This window comes from Monodon monoceros, unplaced genomic scaffold (assembly GCF_005190385.1).
Source record: "Monodon monoceros isolate NGI ecotype Baffin Bay Population unplaced genomic scaffold, NGI_Narwhal_1 Super_Scaffold_22, whole genome shotgun sequence".
Taxonomy (NCBI): Eukaryota; Metazoa; Chordata; class Mammalia; order Artiodactyla; family Monodontidae; genus Monodon; species Monodon monoceros.
The window spans coordinates 26,407,286-26,426,202 of record NW_021703779.1 but is presented as its reverse complement, the minus strand read 5'-3'; the positions used below and the strand labels follow the sequence as shown (position 1 = coordinate 26,426,202).

General features: G+C 39.9%; 1 pseudogene; it reads right to left on the bottom strand.

The window, feature by feature from the left end:
* Positions 1 to 11,257: 11,257 nt before the first annotated feature.
* On the bottom strand, positions 11,258 to 11,594 carry LOC114906587 (annotated as a pseudogene).
* Positions 11,595 to 18,917: the final 7,323 nt, after the last annotated feature.

Here is an 18,917-nt window from a genome sequence, read left to right as displayed (position 1 = left end):
TGTTAGTTTCTGCTTTATAACAAAGTGAATCAGCTATACATATACATATATCCCCATATCTCCTCCCTCTTGCGTCCCCCTCCCTCCCGCCCTCCCTATCCCACCCCTCCTAGGTGGTCACAAAGCACCGAGCTGATCTCCCTGTGCTATGCGGCTGCTTCCCACGAGCTATTCGTTTTACATTTGGTAGTGTATATATGTCCACGCCACTCTCTCACTTTGTCCCAGCTTTTGTAATTTTAAAAACTTAAAAAGAGATGTATTATCTAAGATAAAAATGTGAGATAATTATGAAGGAAAAAAGTTTTATTTTCTCATTTATAAGAACTTGGACTCCTTAAGGCATCTGGTAAATATAAAAATGATACTTTCAAAAGCTGTAAGTAGATGAAGACTCCTAACTGCTGAAAGTTTTATTTTATTAGAACATGTAGCACCAGATAATGTAAGGAGAATCTTTATTCTGCTTAAAGCCTGGGACGTTTGATTTACTGCTCCCTGTCAGGGTAGAAGTTGGCATCCTCTGCTCACACAGGTATATTTCACCAACATTGTAAAACTGTACAGAGAATGGGCTATGCTTGTTAAATCCTTCTTCAGTCTTATTATTTGGTGATTTTTGACAATTATACCCAATCTTTTAATGCTAAGTCAATTTAAGATGCCAAAAATACAATGAATACTTCTACACATGCTTTTCTACTCAGATACAGGGGTACTTATTTCCACTAAGAACTATTCATCCAGAAAATGATGGAAATGATTTAAGTAGGTATATTTTAAAATTTCAATTGCACTTAGGATCGGTACAATGTTTGAGGCTGCTCTTTCTGAGAACTAATATCCTACAAACTAGTAAAGTAACACTGGTCTGAGCTGCCTGCATGTTCTTTTGCTCACTTTTTAAAACTTATAAATAGGCACCCACTTTCTCTTTTAAGACTGGCACACATTACATGCTTCATCTTTTGACCTTCATTAAAGGGAGTTTTGTTTTCCACATCGCATGACATTTGTATACCCCAGCTTCTACTGTGCTGTTTGAGGATACTTTATTCAACAAAGCTTTGCTGCTGTCAGTTTTACCTTGTCTTGTCAGGAAACATGTGGCATACTAAAATTAAAATAATTCATAGAGGGTTGATAAAGTTACTAAGTACAAAGTATTAGTTTGGGTGTAGGCGGAACCACAGGATATACGGCAAGAACCCGAGACTCCTAACAGTGGAGTTGCTACCACTTCTAGGTCCTAAGAAACAAGGGAGAAGTTACTGGAACCCAGAACAAGAGAAAATTATGTAGAGTAGGCTACCTCAAGAAGATAACTTGAGCGACGGAGCCAGTCCAAAGCAACATTGCAGGAAAGGATCTGGGAGAATAAATACCCTTTTCTCTCTCTCCTTCTTCCCTTCAGTCTCCCAGAGCTCCCTGTAGGTTAAACCCAACCAGAAGACAGAGGGTACAGGAGCCCTGATGATGTGGTCTATAGGGATACCATACAAGGAGCGGGGAGAGAACGCATGAGAGCATACCTACAGAGGAAGACGGCAGATGTCTAATACACCTCCTGTGCTATATGGTATATAGCGAACACCATGGCCCCCGACCTTTAACCTTCCTTATAGGCACAGCCTCAGTGGGATATACCAGTATAATAATGGGTGGGTGAATACCACCTTTTTTAACACCTGACAGACAAGTTGTCTCAATGAATTGGCATAATTTTGTAGTATAATAATTCTCACCTGTGCTCACTTGTTGCTGGGCGCTGCTTAATTACCGGAGAGCTTCTGTTGAGGATTTTTCGCCCTCTTTGAGTCCAGACCTGTTGGAGAATTTTGGTTTTCACATTAGTTTTGGATTATGTTTTTTTTTTTAAGTGAGGCACAACTAAATCTTGAATTCCTAGTCAAAGTCTACAACAGAGCCTGGGAACTAAAATTTTTAGCACCCAACAGTTCAACTCTGTCACCTATGATATTTCCTCTATGCAAATTAACGCCCACAAAACTGAATATAAGATTAGCACTGAACTCTTGCAGATAGCTGGGGAAAAATTATGACATCCAGCAATCTGTGAGATATTCTTGTATTTTTAACGCCACTTTTGGCTGTGCATGGAGCCTTTCATGACTTGCTTTCCTTCACTCCCCGGCAGCAATCTCCTTATAACCTTTTCCCTTTGTTCAGAAGAGGGAGGAAAGTGCCAACGCGATTAGTATGCCGGTGTCAGCCAATACTCTGCTGCCAAACAGCTTCTTCATTTGAATTGATGAAAACATGGTCAGCTGTGTCAAGAGTGGGGCCCTCAGCACTGAGAGGCCAAAGCCCATGGCAGGAAGAAAATCGCCCAATTCCACTTTCAAGGATGTGTCACTGAAGAACAACCTTCCTTAAGATACGGACACGGTGGACTTCCCTGGTGGCGCAGTGGTTGAGAATCTGCCTGCCAGTGCAGGAGACACGGGTTCAAGCCCTGGTCTGGGAGGATCCCACATGCTGCGGAGCAACTAGGCCCGTGAGCCACAACTACTGACCCTGCGCGTCTGGAGCCTGTGCTCCGCAACAAGAGAGGCTGCGACAGTGAGAGGCCTGCACACCGCAATGAAGAGTGGCCCCCGCTCGCCACAACTATAGAAAGCCCTTGCACAGAAATGAAGACCCAACACAGCCAAAAATTAATTAATTAATTAAAATTTAAAAAAAGATACGGACAGGGTTTGCTTTCTCACGCCCTTTGTTCCTTGGGCAAGTGAGGTGTGCAGTCTTTTCTGATCACTCTATTATAAAATTACCCTCTCCAGACAGGTGAGATGCCCTTGAGCTATTTCACCCAAGTCAACGCAGCTCACACTAACAGAACATCTACTATGTGCCAGGCTCTGTGCTAGGTGCTAGTGATAACAAGATGAACATCACACTGCTGACAAGGAGACCAATGCATAAATTCTGTTTGTTTGTTACAAACAAACACAAATGGCTGGTCCTTGTGGAGCTCAAAAGAGGGAAAATAGAGTCTTCACTGGAGAGATAAAAGCTGTTTGGGGCTGGATATTGAAGAATGAATGAATACGGCATTCACAGATGGAGAAGGAAGAAGAGGAACTTTTAAGCAGAAGTGATAATCAGTGCAAATATTGTGTGATTATTTACAGAGTAAAGACAGTACAAAAATCATAAAGCCAGTAACTTCAGTAGGTAATAAATTACCATAAATATGTGTTGGTATATTGGGAACAGAAACTATTTCCCATTTACTATAAATTCTCAGTGTATAGCACAGGGCATGACACAGAGTAGGGATTTAATGAATGAAATGAATGAATGGCCATTAGGTGTCTTTAAAAAAATGTTTTTAATTTTTTTTTAAGATGTAAGCACACCACAGATTTTGAAGTGACCTGTAGAACTTACAATCTTTACCAAGATGAGTTGGACTACATAAGAAATGATAATTTAGTTGACAGTAAGGGAATACTGAGGAAACATAATAAGTTAGGATTTTTGATGTGGTAGGCTCACATCTTAAGTCTAAACATTTGGGATTAGGAGGCATCAAAAAATCTTCAGATCCCTACACATCTTATATTCAACCATCCCTTTCATATTAATCAATGAGTTCTCTATGGGGCCTGGTAGAGCTTACTCTGGGACTATACTGAGTTCTCCCCACTTTGCCTGAGGCCAGCAAAAGGAGAGATTATGAGAGTCCCTTAGGAACTGTGCCTGAGCTGCAGTGTCCTTGTCAGAGTCTGCTGTATATTTGAAGAATATACCAGATATCCTTTGATGTATGCAAGCTTCCACCACAGAAACACTCGTATATTCACATACTGCGTTATGTTAGGTGACTTTGCTTTCTTCTTTCTGAGAAAGACACCTTTTGGGACAACAGATGCTTCAGTTTAAGAGAAAGAGGCTAATGCTTCTCCACCTGACACAAACCTACCTGTCCTGATTGACAGTGGCATCAGTAAAACTTAAGACTCTCCTACAAAGGGAAAGAGGAGTGACATAAACAAAAAGAATAAGCTATCAACAATTCACTCGCTAAGAAAAGCAACAAGCTTGGTATGTTTTAGAGACTGGGTAATGAGAAGGCCTGAGGAGCAAAATGAAAAGAGAACTGTTGGAAGAATGTTCAATAATGCATTTGCTCAGATCCACAGATTGGAAGCTCTCAAACACTATGGTGCGAATTAAAGATATGCCAAGCAAAGGAAATTAATTATTAACAAAGTCAAGGCAGCCCAGGAATCATAAGATTAGTGACTTCAATTTTAAAGTGAAAAAATTACAAATAAAGTGTATCCATAATGTAAAGAGAGGAAGCAGTTGTAATTTCATAGCTCCTACAATGCCAACCCACTGAGTGCCAAAATTCCTCCAATTTGTCCTCCCACTTTCCTCCAAAAATCATAAAGACTTTGTTGTTGTTGTTGTTAGATCATAAGTTTTTAATAGTTATTTTTGTATTTGAAAGTTCAAGGAAAACTCTTTATTTGAACATGTAGTAAAGTTCCTTATAATTTGATGGCATATAAAAAGCACACATAAGAACTCAGTTTATCACAGAAACAATTCAGCAACATGATGTGAATGGGACAAGAAGAAATGGGGGAACTAGTGTACAGGTTCTTTAGCGACCAGGGCTTTTTTGTCCCACTTCCAATGGGAACTGGAACAAAAAAGGAGGTACATCAACTGCCAAAGACTTTGAAGCAGAAAGAGTAGAAGTAACTATCTGGGCTTCCTCCCTCATATTATTCTTCAATTTCTTCTCAGTGCCTTCCACTAGCTGCCCCGAACCTGAAGCCATAAAGCAAGAGGTTCTGGGGAATGTAGTGTGCAGAAATAAGTGCCCTGAAACACAGATAAGAAGACAAAAACAGCAAGGATTGTATCTGAGCAAACAAGCAAACGACTAGAGAAGGGAAACTGCAGTGCTTTTAAAACACGTTCATAAATTCTTTGACATTTCTGCTACCAAAAGTGGAGTCTAATTCCCTTCCACTTGAATATCACTGGCCTTAGCAACTTGCTTCTAAGGAACAGAATGTAGCAAAAAGTGAATTCGTGAATTCTGAATTCGTAAAAGATACAGCTTCCACCTTGTTGGAACCCAGGTTCTTTGAGGTGCAATCCAACAGAGGGAATTTAATATAGGGAAATCGTTGCAAACAGTTTGTAAAAAACCTGAAAAATTAAAAAGACGGCAGAGAGGCAGTCTAGGGATTAGCAATAGCCAAGCAAAGATGAATAAAGGACCCATGTAGGTGGTCTGGTCACAGCCCCAGCTGAAGTTCCAGCTGACAGATGGCACTGAGGGCCAGACAAGTGAGGGAGTGAATCTTTAGATGATTCTAACCCCAGTATTCAAGACACCCCTGCTGACGCTACATGGAACAGAGACAAGCTGTCCCCACTGAGTCCTGCCCAAATTGCAGATCCATGAGCAAAAAATAAATACTGCCATTGTTAAAGCCGCTAAGTGGTGTGGTGGGCTGTTAAACACCAACGGTTAACCCCAACAGGATCTGAGAGCAAACAAACCAATGACTCACACAACATCATTCTCATTTTCTCATTTCTGCTTCAGCTAACATCTGAAGGTCTCAGTCAGACGCAACCGTACTTCAATTTTATGGCCATTTTAGATATTTATTGGCCAGTGTTACTGGCAGTAAAGACAATTTTTCAACTCATTAATTCTGATTATACATCCAAAGGATGAACGACTGTTCATTGAAGCTATGGTTTATTGCTCCATTTAGATATATTTCCATATGAAGGTGTTAACAGAGCTTGGTCTCTTCATATGAAACATAAGACTTTGAAACTTTAGTTACCTATGTGAAATTCAATTTAATTTACTATAATTTACTATTAATTTGAAATAAAGGCCAACTCATTGACTAAAGAAATATTATTTGAAGAGTATTATTGCATAAGAGATTAATTTGATAATTGTTTGTGACATTTATTTTACATGTTACCCTTTTACAGCATGGGAAACGGTACAGAAAAAGGAAATGGATGAGGGGAGCAAAGTGAAAGAATAAGGAAGGAAACAGTGGAATGTGAGAGCAAAGGAGAGAGAAGCACACTACTGAAGAAGAAGAATGCTGATACTGATCTACTTTTACAAGCATGCTGATTCATTGGCCCTTTCACACAATGGAAATGTTTTCTCAGTGGAAGAGAAGAAAAACATAACTGGTACATTTCCCAGTATGTTTCTGGAGACAACAGATTCAGGAAGGCTTGCTGGAAAACATACCAGATGGACGCAGGAGACCAGACTGTGCCACTAACAAGCCATATGACAGTCAGGTCACTTACTGTCTTTGTAGCTTAATTTCTTCATGAAAAAAAAAAAAAAAAAACAACACATGGGTTATACCAGATGATTTCTAAGGTTTGTAAGTTCCAGCAATAAAATTCTAAAATTTTATTATTTACAGGGACTTTCCTCTTGCCTGAATGACTCTCGATTCGGATGCTGTGCTTAAGTCCTAGGGCAAAAGAAATGTTAGACTGATAAAACTGATACATAACGACTTATCCCAGCCCGACAATCTCCTGCACACCTCACTGTAAATTCTAGAGTAGCAACTCTGACACCAAATCCCAGTTATTGCATTTGTTTTATTTATTTTTTAACAAGCCAAAGTTGTATTTGTTTTTTTAAACAGGAAAATTATGCTAATATAAAACAGATAAAAACGGACAAAAATCAAAACACACAACATGCAAAAGCACAACACACAACACCGGACCAGTACAAACCCTTCCCCCGCCACTCCCCCCAGGTTTCAAAACCTTTATTACAGATCCCCAAAGATTAGACTGTATTGGAGAGGTCACAGTACTGAATCAGAAAAAGAGACATTCACGCCAACATCAAATACACAATGCAGAAGGCTTTCAGTGATGAGCACAGATTTCTAGAACACTACCACGTATGCTAGTCCCTGGCCCACTTTTTAAAGTTGCTTTTAAAAAGGATTAAAAGTGCACAGACACTTTCATAAGGCACAGACAGATTGTTGTACAGGTGATCTCACTAGGGACTTGAGAAAGACGGTGAGAAAATTAAATACCGAGAGATGCCAGGAGGCCACGTGTTCCTGAGCCGGAGTCCCTCTGCCAGAACCAGGGCAGAGACAGGATTGAGCAGTGGAAGGTGACTGCCTCTCATTCGCCAAGACTCTGCACAACCCAATTCTGGAACTGACTGGGGGTTCTCTGCCGACTTGGGGATTGATTGCCAGCCACCAGTCCCAAGGCCTGAAAGTGGCAGGTAGCTATGTCCCCGTGTCTCCCTGGCAAGACCTGAAGGCGATTATCGGTTGGTGGGGTTCTTGAGGGTTCTGTCCAAGGCCATTTCGGCAGCAGCCCAGTGACTACAAGATGCCCGGCATTCCTAATGCAGAGAAGGCTTTCTGAAGCGTGCAGGGGGCTCTGGGTCTGGAAAGCAGTTGTGTACTCACTAAGATAGACCCCCCGAGGCAACAGAATGGCCAGGAAAGCCCATGGACTCTGCCCCAAATGTCTCATAATGTCACTCCCTCTGACATCAGAGCTGGGGCCCTGTCCTCTCAGCTCTGTCCTCCTGGCAACGCACACCTAGTGGGCACTCAGCAAATGTTTGTTGAATGACTTTGTGTGCATGTATACATGGTGTTTTACCAAACCCTGAAGACTCACAACCTGATTTCTGATTTACTCAGTAAACCTTTAATGAGTACCTACTATGTGCTACCACAGGATCCAGCACTGGGTGGGTCAAATACAAGTTTACAAATCTGCCCACCTCCTGCTCTGGACTGCGAGCTCCCTACGGGCCTTGTCTTTAGACCCAGTTCCCATCCCTGTGTCCAGAACACAGGCCACGCTGACCAGTGGTTGTCGGATGACTGAAAAAGCATTGCTATACTTAGGGGAGCAGCTGCCCTGGGTAGCTAAATCCCAGAAGACTCCCAGTTCTGAGAATGGGCTAGAAAAAGGAGTTTGTCTTGACTTGGAAACAGCTCAATTTCTCTGGTGATTCACAATGAACAGGCACCAGACCACAACAAAGGGGGCATCCTCTGATCTTCCTGTCCTCGCCCTGGGGGCCCTACTTAAGGGGGTGGTGGTCACAGCCTCTCCCCGAAGTTGCCCCTGATGGGAGCCCCCATATAACAGGAGAAGGCCCTTGGGTTGGACCCAAGCTCACACGTGGCTCAGCTCCACCGGGAGAAGGTGGGCAGTGGGCAGATGAGCCTGAAAGGAAGGACACTTGTGCTCCCAGGGTCCGGGTGGCAGAGGGGTCACAGTCTGGGGCTGGAACCCTCACACGGGGCGGTTGCCCAGCTCTCTCCAGGGGCTGCCCAGGTGAGCTTCAAGGAAGAAAACTCAAGCAGTCTCGAGCTTTCTGGGCTCAGGGCCAAGCAGCGGAGAGCGTGGGTTTTGGCATCAGGCACTCCTGGGTTTGAAGCCCAGTCCTGCCACCTCCTGCTTCACTTCCAGCACCTTAGTTCTCTTACCTGACAACTGGGGATAATATCATATTTCATTGATTCTAGGAGCACAGCTTTTCCACTTCTTCTGAAAATCCGACTACATACATATTAGTACGTTTGATATTGTTCCTACTCATTGATGTTCTATTTTCTCTAGATGGTTCATTTTGGATAATTTCTATTAATATGTCTTAAATTTACTGTTCCCTTCTTCTGTGTCCAATCATTTTTTCATTTCATATATTTTCATTCTAGTTCAAAAATTTTTCATCTTGTCACTAAGAGTTCAGATGTGTTTGATAAACACTGGCTATTCTCCCCTAATATACCAAAGGAAAAACAGCAATCTCTTAGAAAAATATCAAGATAGAGAGGGACTACACATCAGATATTGTACTCTGAAGGAAGGATACTCCATAGGCCTCTTGTAAGTTACATATATTTTAGATTCCACATATAAGTGATATCATATGATATTTGTCCTTCTCTTTCTGACTTACTACACTTAGTATGATAATCTGTAGATCCATCCATGTTGCTGCAAATGGCATTATTTCATTTTTTTATGGCTGAGAAATATTTCACTGTGTATATATACCATACCTTCTTTATCCATTCCTCTGTCGATGGACATTTAAGTTGCTTCCATGTCTTGGCTATTGTAAATAGTGCTGCTATGAACATTGGGGTGCATGCATCTTTTCAAATTATAGTTTTGCCCAGATATATGCCCAGGAGTGGGATTGCTGGATCATATGGTAACTCTATTTTTAGCTTTTTGAGGAACCACCATAGTGACTTCCATAGTGGCTGTACCAATTTATATTCCCACCAACAGTGTAGAAGGGTTCCCTTGTCTCCACACCCTCTCCAGCAATTTGTAGACTTTTCAATGACTGCCGTTCTGACCAGTGTGAGGTGAGACCTCATTTTAATTTTGATTTGTATTTCTCTAATAATTAGGAACACTGAGCATCTTTCCATGTGCCTATTAGCCATCTGCGTGCCTTCTTGGGAGAAGTGTCTATTTAGGTCTTCTACCCATTTTTTGATTGGGCTTTTTTTTTTAATTGAGCTGTATGACCTGTTTGTATATTTTGGAAATTAAGCCTTTGTTGCTTGCATCATTTGCAAATATTTTCTCGCATTCTGTAGGCTGCATTTCACTTTTTATGGTTTCCTTTGCTGGGCAAAAGCCTGTGAGTTTGATTAGGTCCCATTTGTTTATTTTTGCTTTTATTTCTATTGCCTTGGGAGACTGACCTAAGAAAACATTGATACGATTTATGTAAGAGAATGTTTTGCCTATGTTCTCTTCTAGGACTCTTCTAGATGTCATGCCTTCTACTTAAGTCTTTAAGCCACTGTGAGTTTATTTTTGTGTATGGTGTGAGGGAGTGTTCTAACTTTACTGATTTACATGTGGCTGTCCAGCTTTCCCAACACTGCTTGCTGAAGAGACTGTCTTTTCTCCATAGTATACTCTTGCCTCCTTTGTCAAAGATTAATTAACCATGGGTGTATGGGTTTATTTCTGGGTTCTCTATTCTGTTCCATTGATCCATATGTCTGTTTTTGTGCCAATACCATGCTGTTTTGATTACTGTAGCTTTGCAGTATTGTCTGAAGTCTCGGAGGGTTATGCCTCCAGCTTTGTTCTTTTTCCTCAGGATTATTTTGGCAATTCTGGGTCTTTTATGGTTCCATATAAATTTTAGGATTATTTGTTCTAGTTCTGTGAAAAATGTCATGGGTAATTTGATAGGGATCATATTAAATCTGTACATTGCTTTGGGTAGTAAGGCCATTTTAACAATATTAATTCTTCCAATCAAAGAGCATGGGATATCTTTCCATTTCTTTGAATCATCTTCAGTTTCCTTTATCAATGTTTTAAAGTTGTCAGCATATAAGTCTTTCACCTTCTTGCTCAGGTTTATTCCCAAGTATTTTATTTTTTTGATGCAATTTTTAAAAGGATTTGTTTTTTTACTTTCCCTTTCTGATATTTCATTGTTAGTGTAAAGAAGTGCAACCAATTTCTGTATGTTAATCTTGTATCCTGCTACCTTGCTGAATTTGTTTATCAGTTATAATAGGTTTTGTGTGGAGTCTTTAGGGTTTTCTATATAGAGCATCATGTCATCTACGTATAATGACAATTTTACCTCTTCCCTTCCAACCTGGATACCTTTTATTTCTTTTTCTTGCCTGATTTTTGTGGCTAGGACTTCCAATGCTTGGTTGAACAGAAATCGTGAGAGTAGGAATCCTTGTCTTCTTCCAGAGTTTAGCGGGAAGGCTTTCAGCTTTTCGCCACTGAGTATTGTGTTGGCTGTGGGTCTGTTATAGATAGCTCTTAGTATGTTGAGGTATGTTCCCTCTATACCCACTCTAGCAAGAGTTTTTATCATGAATGGATGTTTAGTTTTATCAAATGCTTTTTCTGCATCTATTGAGATGATTGTGTGGCTTTTGTCTTTTGTTGATCTAGTGTATCACGTTGATTTATTTGCATATGTTGAATCATCCTTGTGACCCTAGGATGAATTCAACTTGATCATGGTGTATGATCTTTTTTAACTGTTGTTGGGTTCAGTTTGCTAATATTTTGTTGAGAATTTTTACATCTATAGTCATCAAAGATATTGGCCTGAAATTTTCTTTTTTGGTGGTGTATTTGTTTTGTTTTGTTTTGTTTTTAAACAAGCTCTGGACAGTTTTATTAAAGAAAAATTGTGCATGATTTACTATTCACCAGTCTTTTCTGCCATGCTTCTAATGATATCAGAATCACCTGGATCAATCATAGCCAGTGCATACTCTGTAGTGTTTTCCACATTCTGTGCCCAATGTTACTGCCACTGTGGTGATGGACACCAGTTTTGGCCAACATGGCATAATACTCTATTTCAGATTCCTCAAGGCTGGGAAGTTGTTGGCGAGGATGACAAGTTTTGCTTTGCCTTGTCTGATCATTTTCAGAGTCTGCTTCTACCCCAGCAGGTACTTTCCACTTTTCATAATGAGTTGGAGCCTAGAGCTGATTGACTCCAGTGACTTTTTCATCTTCTTTGTGGCCACCATCTTCCTGCCTTAGGTGCGGAACTCCCCCAACCAACTGGAGCCGCCAAGATGGCTGGGGAGCAAGAAAAAGGTGTGTGGTTTTGATAACAGGGTGATGGTGGCTTCACAGAATACTTTGGGAGTGTTCCTGCCTCTTCAATCTTTTGGGAGAGTTTGAGAAGAATTGGTATAAGTTCTTCTTTGTATGTTTGGTAGAACTGCCCAGTGAAGCCTATGGTCCTGGACTCTTGTTTGCAGGAAGGTGTTTTTTTGGTTTTGTTTTTTTAATTATTACAGATTCTATTTCACTTCTAGTGATCAGTCTGTTCCAATTATCTATTTCTTCTTGGTTCAGTTTTGGTGGGCTGTATGTTTCTAGAAACTTGTCCATTTCTTCTAGGTTGTCCAATTTGTTGGCATATAATTGTTCATAGTATTAGCTTATGTTTTTCTGTATTTCTAGGGTGTCAGTAGTTATTTCTCACCTTTCATTTCTTATTTTGTTTATCTGGGTCATCTCTTCTTGGTGAGCCTGGCCAGAGATTTGTTGATTTACCCTTTGGTTCACCCTTTCAAAGAACCAGCTCTTGATTTTATTGATTTTCTATTGTTTTTCAGTCTCTATTTCCTGATCTGTATTGTTTCCTTCCTTCTACTGACTTAGGTTTCGTTTGTTCTTCTTTTACTAATTCTTTGAGGTGGTAGGTTAGGTTGTCTGAGATTTTTCTTGTTTTTTGAGAAAGGCATGTATTGCTATGAACTTCCCTCTAAGGACTGCTTTTGGTGCCTCCCATAGATTTTGCATGGTTGTATTTTCATTGTCATTTGTCTCAAGGTATTTTTTAATTTCCTCTTTGATTTCATCATTGACCCATTTGTTTTTTAGTAGCATGTTGTTTAGTCTCCACATAATCTTTTTTTTTCTCATTTCTCTTTCTGTGGTTGATTTCTAGTTTCATGCCTTTGTGTTCAGAAAAGATGCTTGAAATAATTTCTATCCTCTTAAATTTGTTGAGCCTTGTTTTGTGCCCTAGAACATGGTCTATCCTAGAGAATGTTCCAATTGCACTTGAAAAGAATGTGTATTCTGGTTTTTGCTTTTTTTTTTTTCCTGGATGTAACATCCTAAAAATATCAATTAAGTCCAACTGTTCTACTGTGTCATTTAGATTGCTGCCTTATTGACTTTCTGTCTATAAGATCTGTCCATTGATGTGAGTGGGGTGTTAAAGTCCCCTACTTTTATTGTATTCCCATCAATTTCTCCTTTTATGTCTGTTAGTATTCGTTTTATGTATTCAGGTGCTCCTATATTGGATGCATATATGTTAACAAGTAGAATATCCTCCTCTTGTATTGACCCTTTTATCATTATATAGTATCCTTGTTTATCTTTCTTCATGGCCTTTATTTTAATGTTGATGACTTTTTATGATCAGGCAATTATATCACTGTGAATTCTACAGAGGCTTTGGCTGCCCATCCTTTCTTGTCCTTATGAAAATGCAGTTATAACTCTGTGAAATCTTGAGAAACTTTAAGTTGCCCATTCTCACCTACCCTCAATGATGAGTGTGAGCAATCCATCAAGGAGGAGATTTTCATTGTGTTGAATTGGTGGTGGTCAACTTGGCCTCACTGCTTCCAGTCCCTCCTATGTCTGGGAACTATGTTTCTCAGAATCAACTTCACGCTATAGACCCAGGCTATGGTTTACCAGTGAGAGGAACTCTTGCGAATGTTGGAAAGTAGAAACGATAAAGAAGCTATTATTGCTCAATACATCATGACAATCAGAGGGGCAGGCATCTAGTTCCAGACCACTCTGCAAACTCCAACTGTGTGGTATTTGAAGTTTCTTGGACTTCCCAGGGTTGGCAGCTTTTTCACTCATTCCAAGCTTTCAGACTGATGTCACAGTGGCTGTTTCTCTGATCCTTCAGCTATATACTTCCAGGCCTTCACACTCCTAATTCCCATTTTAACCCCTAATTGCTACATTAAACCTCTTATTTCCTTAATTCTTAGAGTGACTTTTAAAATTCCCAAACCAGCCTGACACAGATATTCTCAAAATTTCCAAGCAATAGCAATTTTGTTATCTCAAAAATGTATGTCAACCGAAATTATGTTGGCAAAAGTTATTACAAAAATGCATTTTGAACAGTGTGTCATTAATTATTAAGATACCACAAATGTTACCAGATTCTAGCCATAATTATTGCAATAGGTTGAAATACAAGCAAGGCACATTGAAGAGGCATCCTGACATCTCTCTCCCAAATGGGACCTTCTTTCAGATCATGATCATCTGACAACAGATGTCATAGTACAGAGTTGAACCCTATGATATTATTTACTTGATAATTTTGACCTACAGAAACAGAAATGTCTTATGATTTAACCTAAGGCTATGATAATCTCTTCATTCTAATGGATTTTTAGTGGAACCTGTATCATTTTTTCCCATATAGGAATGGTGACTTCTCTTCACAGAATCTAGATTGTGTAAGAAGAGAATATTTGCTGAGGGTATTCATGAAGTTATAACTCCCTGAATTCAGATGAGAAGTCTGTGTCTTTGAACTCAAAGCAGCAGTGCCCTCAACCATAGATGATTTCATTTTTTAAATGTTAGGAAAATTTCTTCCTCAAAAATCCTAATATCTCATCAGATGTCTGTCCTAAGTCAGGACAGACATCTGGCACCATTGACATTCTGACCCAGATAATTCTTGTTGTGAATGAGGGGTGGGAGGAGGGAGGGGGTGAGAGGGATCCTATGCATTGTAGAATGTTCAGCAGTATCCAGGCATCTACCCACCAGATGCCAGTAGCACCTCCCAGTTGTGACAACTAAAAGAGTAACCAGACATTGCCAAATGTTCCCCTGGGAGGAGGGTGGTACATCATTCATGGTTGAGAAACACTCTCCTATATAAAATAGAAATGTGATGTTTGCAAGAGCTTCAGGTCTCTCTAGCATCAGCTTGTATTTCAATCTTCTATCTTACATTTGGTTTTTAATTCAAGATGGACTAAAATCCTTTCAACATTTCAGTAAGGATACTGAATGTTATCAAACTGTGGGATGTGCCAAAAATTTTTTTTTAAGTGCATTGGCTATAAAGAATCGAAGGAGAGACCATGTTTAATTGTTTATGAGAAGCTGAGCAGCAATTTAGAGTGAGTTCACACTATATGCTGCTGCTGTTTATTTTTCTTTTAAATTAGATATAATTTTCATCACCAGGAGATATTACATTGGGTATCAATAAAATATACTGTACAACGGATGAGCATGTAATCAACAAAACATCCCTTTATTTCCAAATTCAGCTATAAACTACTTCCACCTTGACTCACTGAAGCATAATACACAGGAATTCAAACAAAATGCCTAATATTGAATCACTGTGCTCCTAAAACAATACAAGCTTCAACTTGTTTGTTCTCTCTCCTCTTCTCCTGAACTTTCTCTTATTTTCTGATGAATTTCAGGCTCACCAAGCAAAACATGTAGCACAAACTAACATGGAAAACAATCACTGACCTAGCAAGTGAATAGCAACACATTACTAAATGGAGCCTCTTACACAGGGTAGTCCCCTAGCCTGGAGAAAGCAGGCGTGTGAAAGCCCAGCTGGTCCTCTCATTTCAGCTGTATCAACAACTAGTACTATTACTACAGCAGAACAGGCTGTTGATGATTCATCTGGAATGTACTTCAGTTTTGAAATTGCACAAGGACCATATATATTCTCCTCAAATAGATAAAATCTACATTCTAACATTTTATTTATTGGACACTTGTCTTTCTAAAATACTATGAACATAAACACACAAAAATCTAGCAAATCTAAGAGCTCAGACTACTTTACATAGAGAATATAATACCTCTCATCATTTCATCGCTCTTATCACCCCAAGATCTCATCATCATCATGCAATGCCTTTATCACCATGAATTTGGCTCACCAAGTTGGGCAATGAGGCTGAACGTCATTAGACTGATTAAGAAAAACAGTTTCCTTCCCATTCAAGTAAATCTATGGAAGGAGACTTACAAAGATTTGGCAATTTTGTCTGCTCAGGAATTCAGCCACAGCCATTTTCCTTGACCTTCTTACCAAACCTCAGTGCCATCATGCTGACTTCCCTCCACACTCACCAAAGAAAACCTTTACTATGGGAATGTCTAGGTTGACTGGAGCTTTACGAAGATTATACTGAACTTGAGAGTCTTTTCCATACTATGTATTATCCTAGTCTAAGGAAAACTCAGAATCAACAATGAGAGAATATTTCTATCTTATAAATGGAAAGATTAAGAACTATTTAAGGCAAAATATTTAGCAATAACAACGAATATGCAAAAGCCTTGTCAGATGGGGTGGAAAATTACTTCCATTTTAAAAATGAGAAAAATGAGGTTGTGAATGTGGTAAATATGAACACAATCACACTGCTAATGGGTAGGCAGAACTGGGGATACACACCTAGAAATTCTGGAAACGAGTCCAGCGCTATTCCTCCATATCATGCTTTAATAAAAGTAAATGGATAGGGGACTTCCCTGGTGGCACAGTGGTTAAGAATCCGCCTGCCAACGCAGGGGACACAGGTTCGAATACTGGCCTGGGAAGATCCCACATGCCACGGAGCAACTAAGCTTGTGCACCACAACTACTGAGCCTGCACTCTAGAGCCCAAGAGCCACAACTACTGAGCCCACGTGCCACAACTACTGAAGCCCGCACACATAGAGCCTGCGCTCTGCAACGAGAAGCCACCGCAATGAGAAGCCTACGCACCACAATGAAGAGTAGCCCCCCCCCCGCTCGCCGCAACTAAAGAAAGCCCGCACACAGCAACAAAGACCCAACTAAGCCAAAAGTAAACAAATTTATTTTAAAAAATAAATAAATGGAGAGGTATGGTGCCATTGTAAATAAATATTGTATACATAGCAATAAGATTTCATACAACTCACTCACCACAAAAGGGAAAGAAACATATCCTGTTTGGATTTCCAAGGGGCATTATCTGAAAGAAAACATCAATTTACGCCTCCTTTTGTAGAGAAGAAATAATTGCATTCATGTAAGCTTAATTCCTGAGATTCTGACAGGGTATGAGGGTCATGAACCGACCAAGAAGTCAAAAACCCTAGAGAAATGCAAATCAAAACTACAATGAGATATCATCTCACACCGGTCAGAATGGGCATCATCAAAAAATCTAGAAACAATAAATGCTGGAGAGGGTGTGGAGAAAAGGGAACACTCTTGCACTGTTGGTGGGAATGTAAATTGATACAGCCACTATGGAGAACAGTATGGAGGTTCCTTAAAAAACTAAAATAGAACTACCATACGACCCACCAATCCCACTCCTGGGCATATACCCTGAGGGGAAAAAAAAAAAAAGGTCATGAAGAACCTAGGGGTAAGACGGGAATAAAGACACAGACCTACTAAAGAATGGACTTGAGGATACAGGGAGGGGGAAGGGTAAGCTGTGACAAAGTGAGAGAGTGGCATGGACATATATACACTACCAAACGTAAGATAGATAGCTAGTGGGAAGCAGCCGCATAGCACAGGGAGATCAGCTCGGTGCTTTGTGACCACCTAGAGGGGTGGGATAGGGAGGGAGGGAGGGAGGGAGACGCAAGAGGGAAGAGATATGGGAACATATGTATAACTGATTCACTTTGTTATAAAGCAGAAACTAAAAAACCATTGTAAAGCAGTTATACTCCAATAAAGACGTTAAAAAAAAACCAGCAACACTGGAGGGTGATAACTGAATCAGTGGTATACACACACACACACACACACACACACACACACACACACACACACACTGGTATCAGTTTTCTATTCTATCTGAGAAAGAAAAAAAATCAGAGAATATTTTACTTTGGAAAGCATATACTGAGAACAAAAACAATTTCTAAAAAAGTTGTTTGTGGCTCACTCACTTCTGGAATGTTCTAAAAATCTAAACTCCAATAAACCTTTTAATCCATAGTAATGCCCTCCTCCATCAAAAGATGATGAAGCCTACAGGAAATATTGACATGGATAAGCATACAATCCTACAGCTCTCTGTGAAAATATGAAGTACCTGTTATCTGAGTGGGATCTCTCTTTCCAGAACACTGAGACTCTTTCAAGACCCAGACAAAACCGTTGTTTGTTGCTTTGCTTGAGGCTTGAATCACTCACTAATCTTCAAAAAAAAAAAAGCACCACAAATATATTAACATAAGGCTTTATGCTATTAATTCAGTGGCATATTCAGTGATCTGTGATCCTTGGCGATCCTTGTCCCATTCAGGAAACTAGAAAACAGAGCAACTATATCTCAAAAAAATGGTTGTTGCAAAAGGAGCTGAGAAGAACTTTTAATAAGCGGATTCATGGCAGAAAGATTATATAATGGTTCAGAGCAAAGCTTTCCACCCCAAGACTAGAAAAGATACTCCAGATTAATGGGATTGCAGGAAACTTCCATGAAAAACATTGACTAAATATAGTCAGTGTTGGATCCCTCAGAAAGGTTAGACTTGAGCCTTACATTTCTACCAAGTTCAGCCTCATCTTGAAGGTGGGGTGTGAGGGGAAATCCTGATAAATTTGAGATCCAAGAGCACAGGGAAGCTGCACTCCCTTTTCCAGAACACTGTAGCGAGGCGGCAAGCATAAAGAGATTTAGAAATATCTGCACCGGGTGTCCAGGCTGATGGGACTGAGAGCTCACAGAGTAACTGTGCCCAAAGGTGGAAAAGAACAAGAAGATAATTTCCATGCATCCACAGTAGTGTAGAAAGAACCAAACTGAAGATGGCCTGTAGCTGGGAGTGGGACTTAGCTATGACTCATGGGGACCAATGAACAGATGGGAATAAAGACAACTTAGAAGACGCCAACTTGCATAGACAGTATATAATCTTCCTGTAATTAGACTGAACCCTGAAAGAACAAGGATAGAGGGAAGAAAGTGAATGAATTAAGATAAATTTCCACTAGCCAGTAGAAATAAGTAAACTAAATAAAGTTCTTTTTACCTTTCCAGGACACATGAACACACGGACTCAGTTTTTTACCTGCCACACCAGCTCCATCAAAAAACAGATTAGTTTTGTACAAACTGCAAAATTGCAAAATAATAATCAGCAGCTGCACAAACATGCATATCCTCATTTCTAGCCCAGAGAATAAGATCTTTTAGACTGATATCAAATTCAGGAAACTTTCTCTTTTTTTTTTGAATTTTTGAATTTTTTTTTAATACAGCAGGTTCTTATTAGTTATCCATTTTATACATATGAGTGTA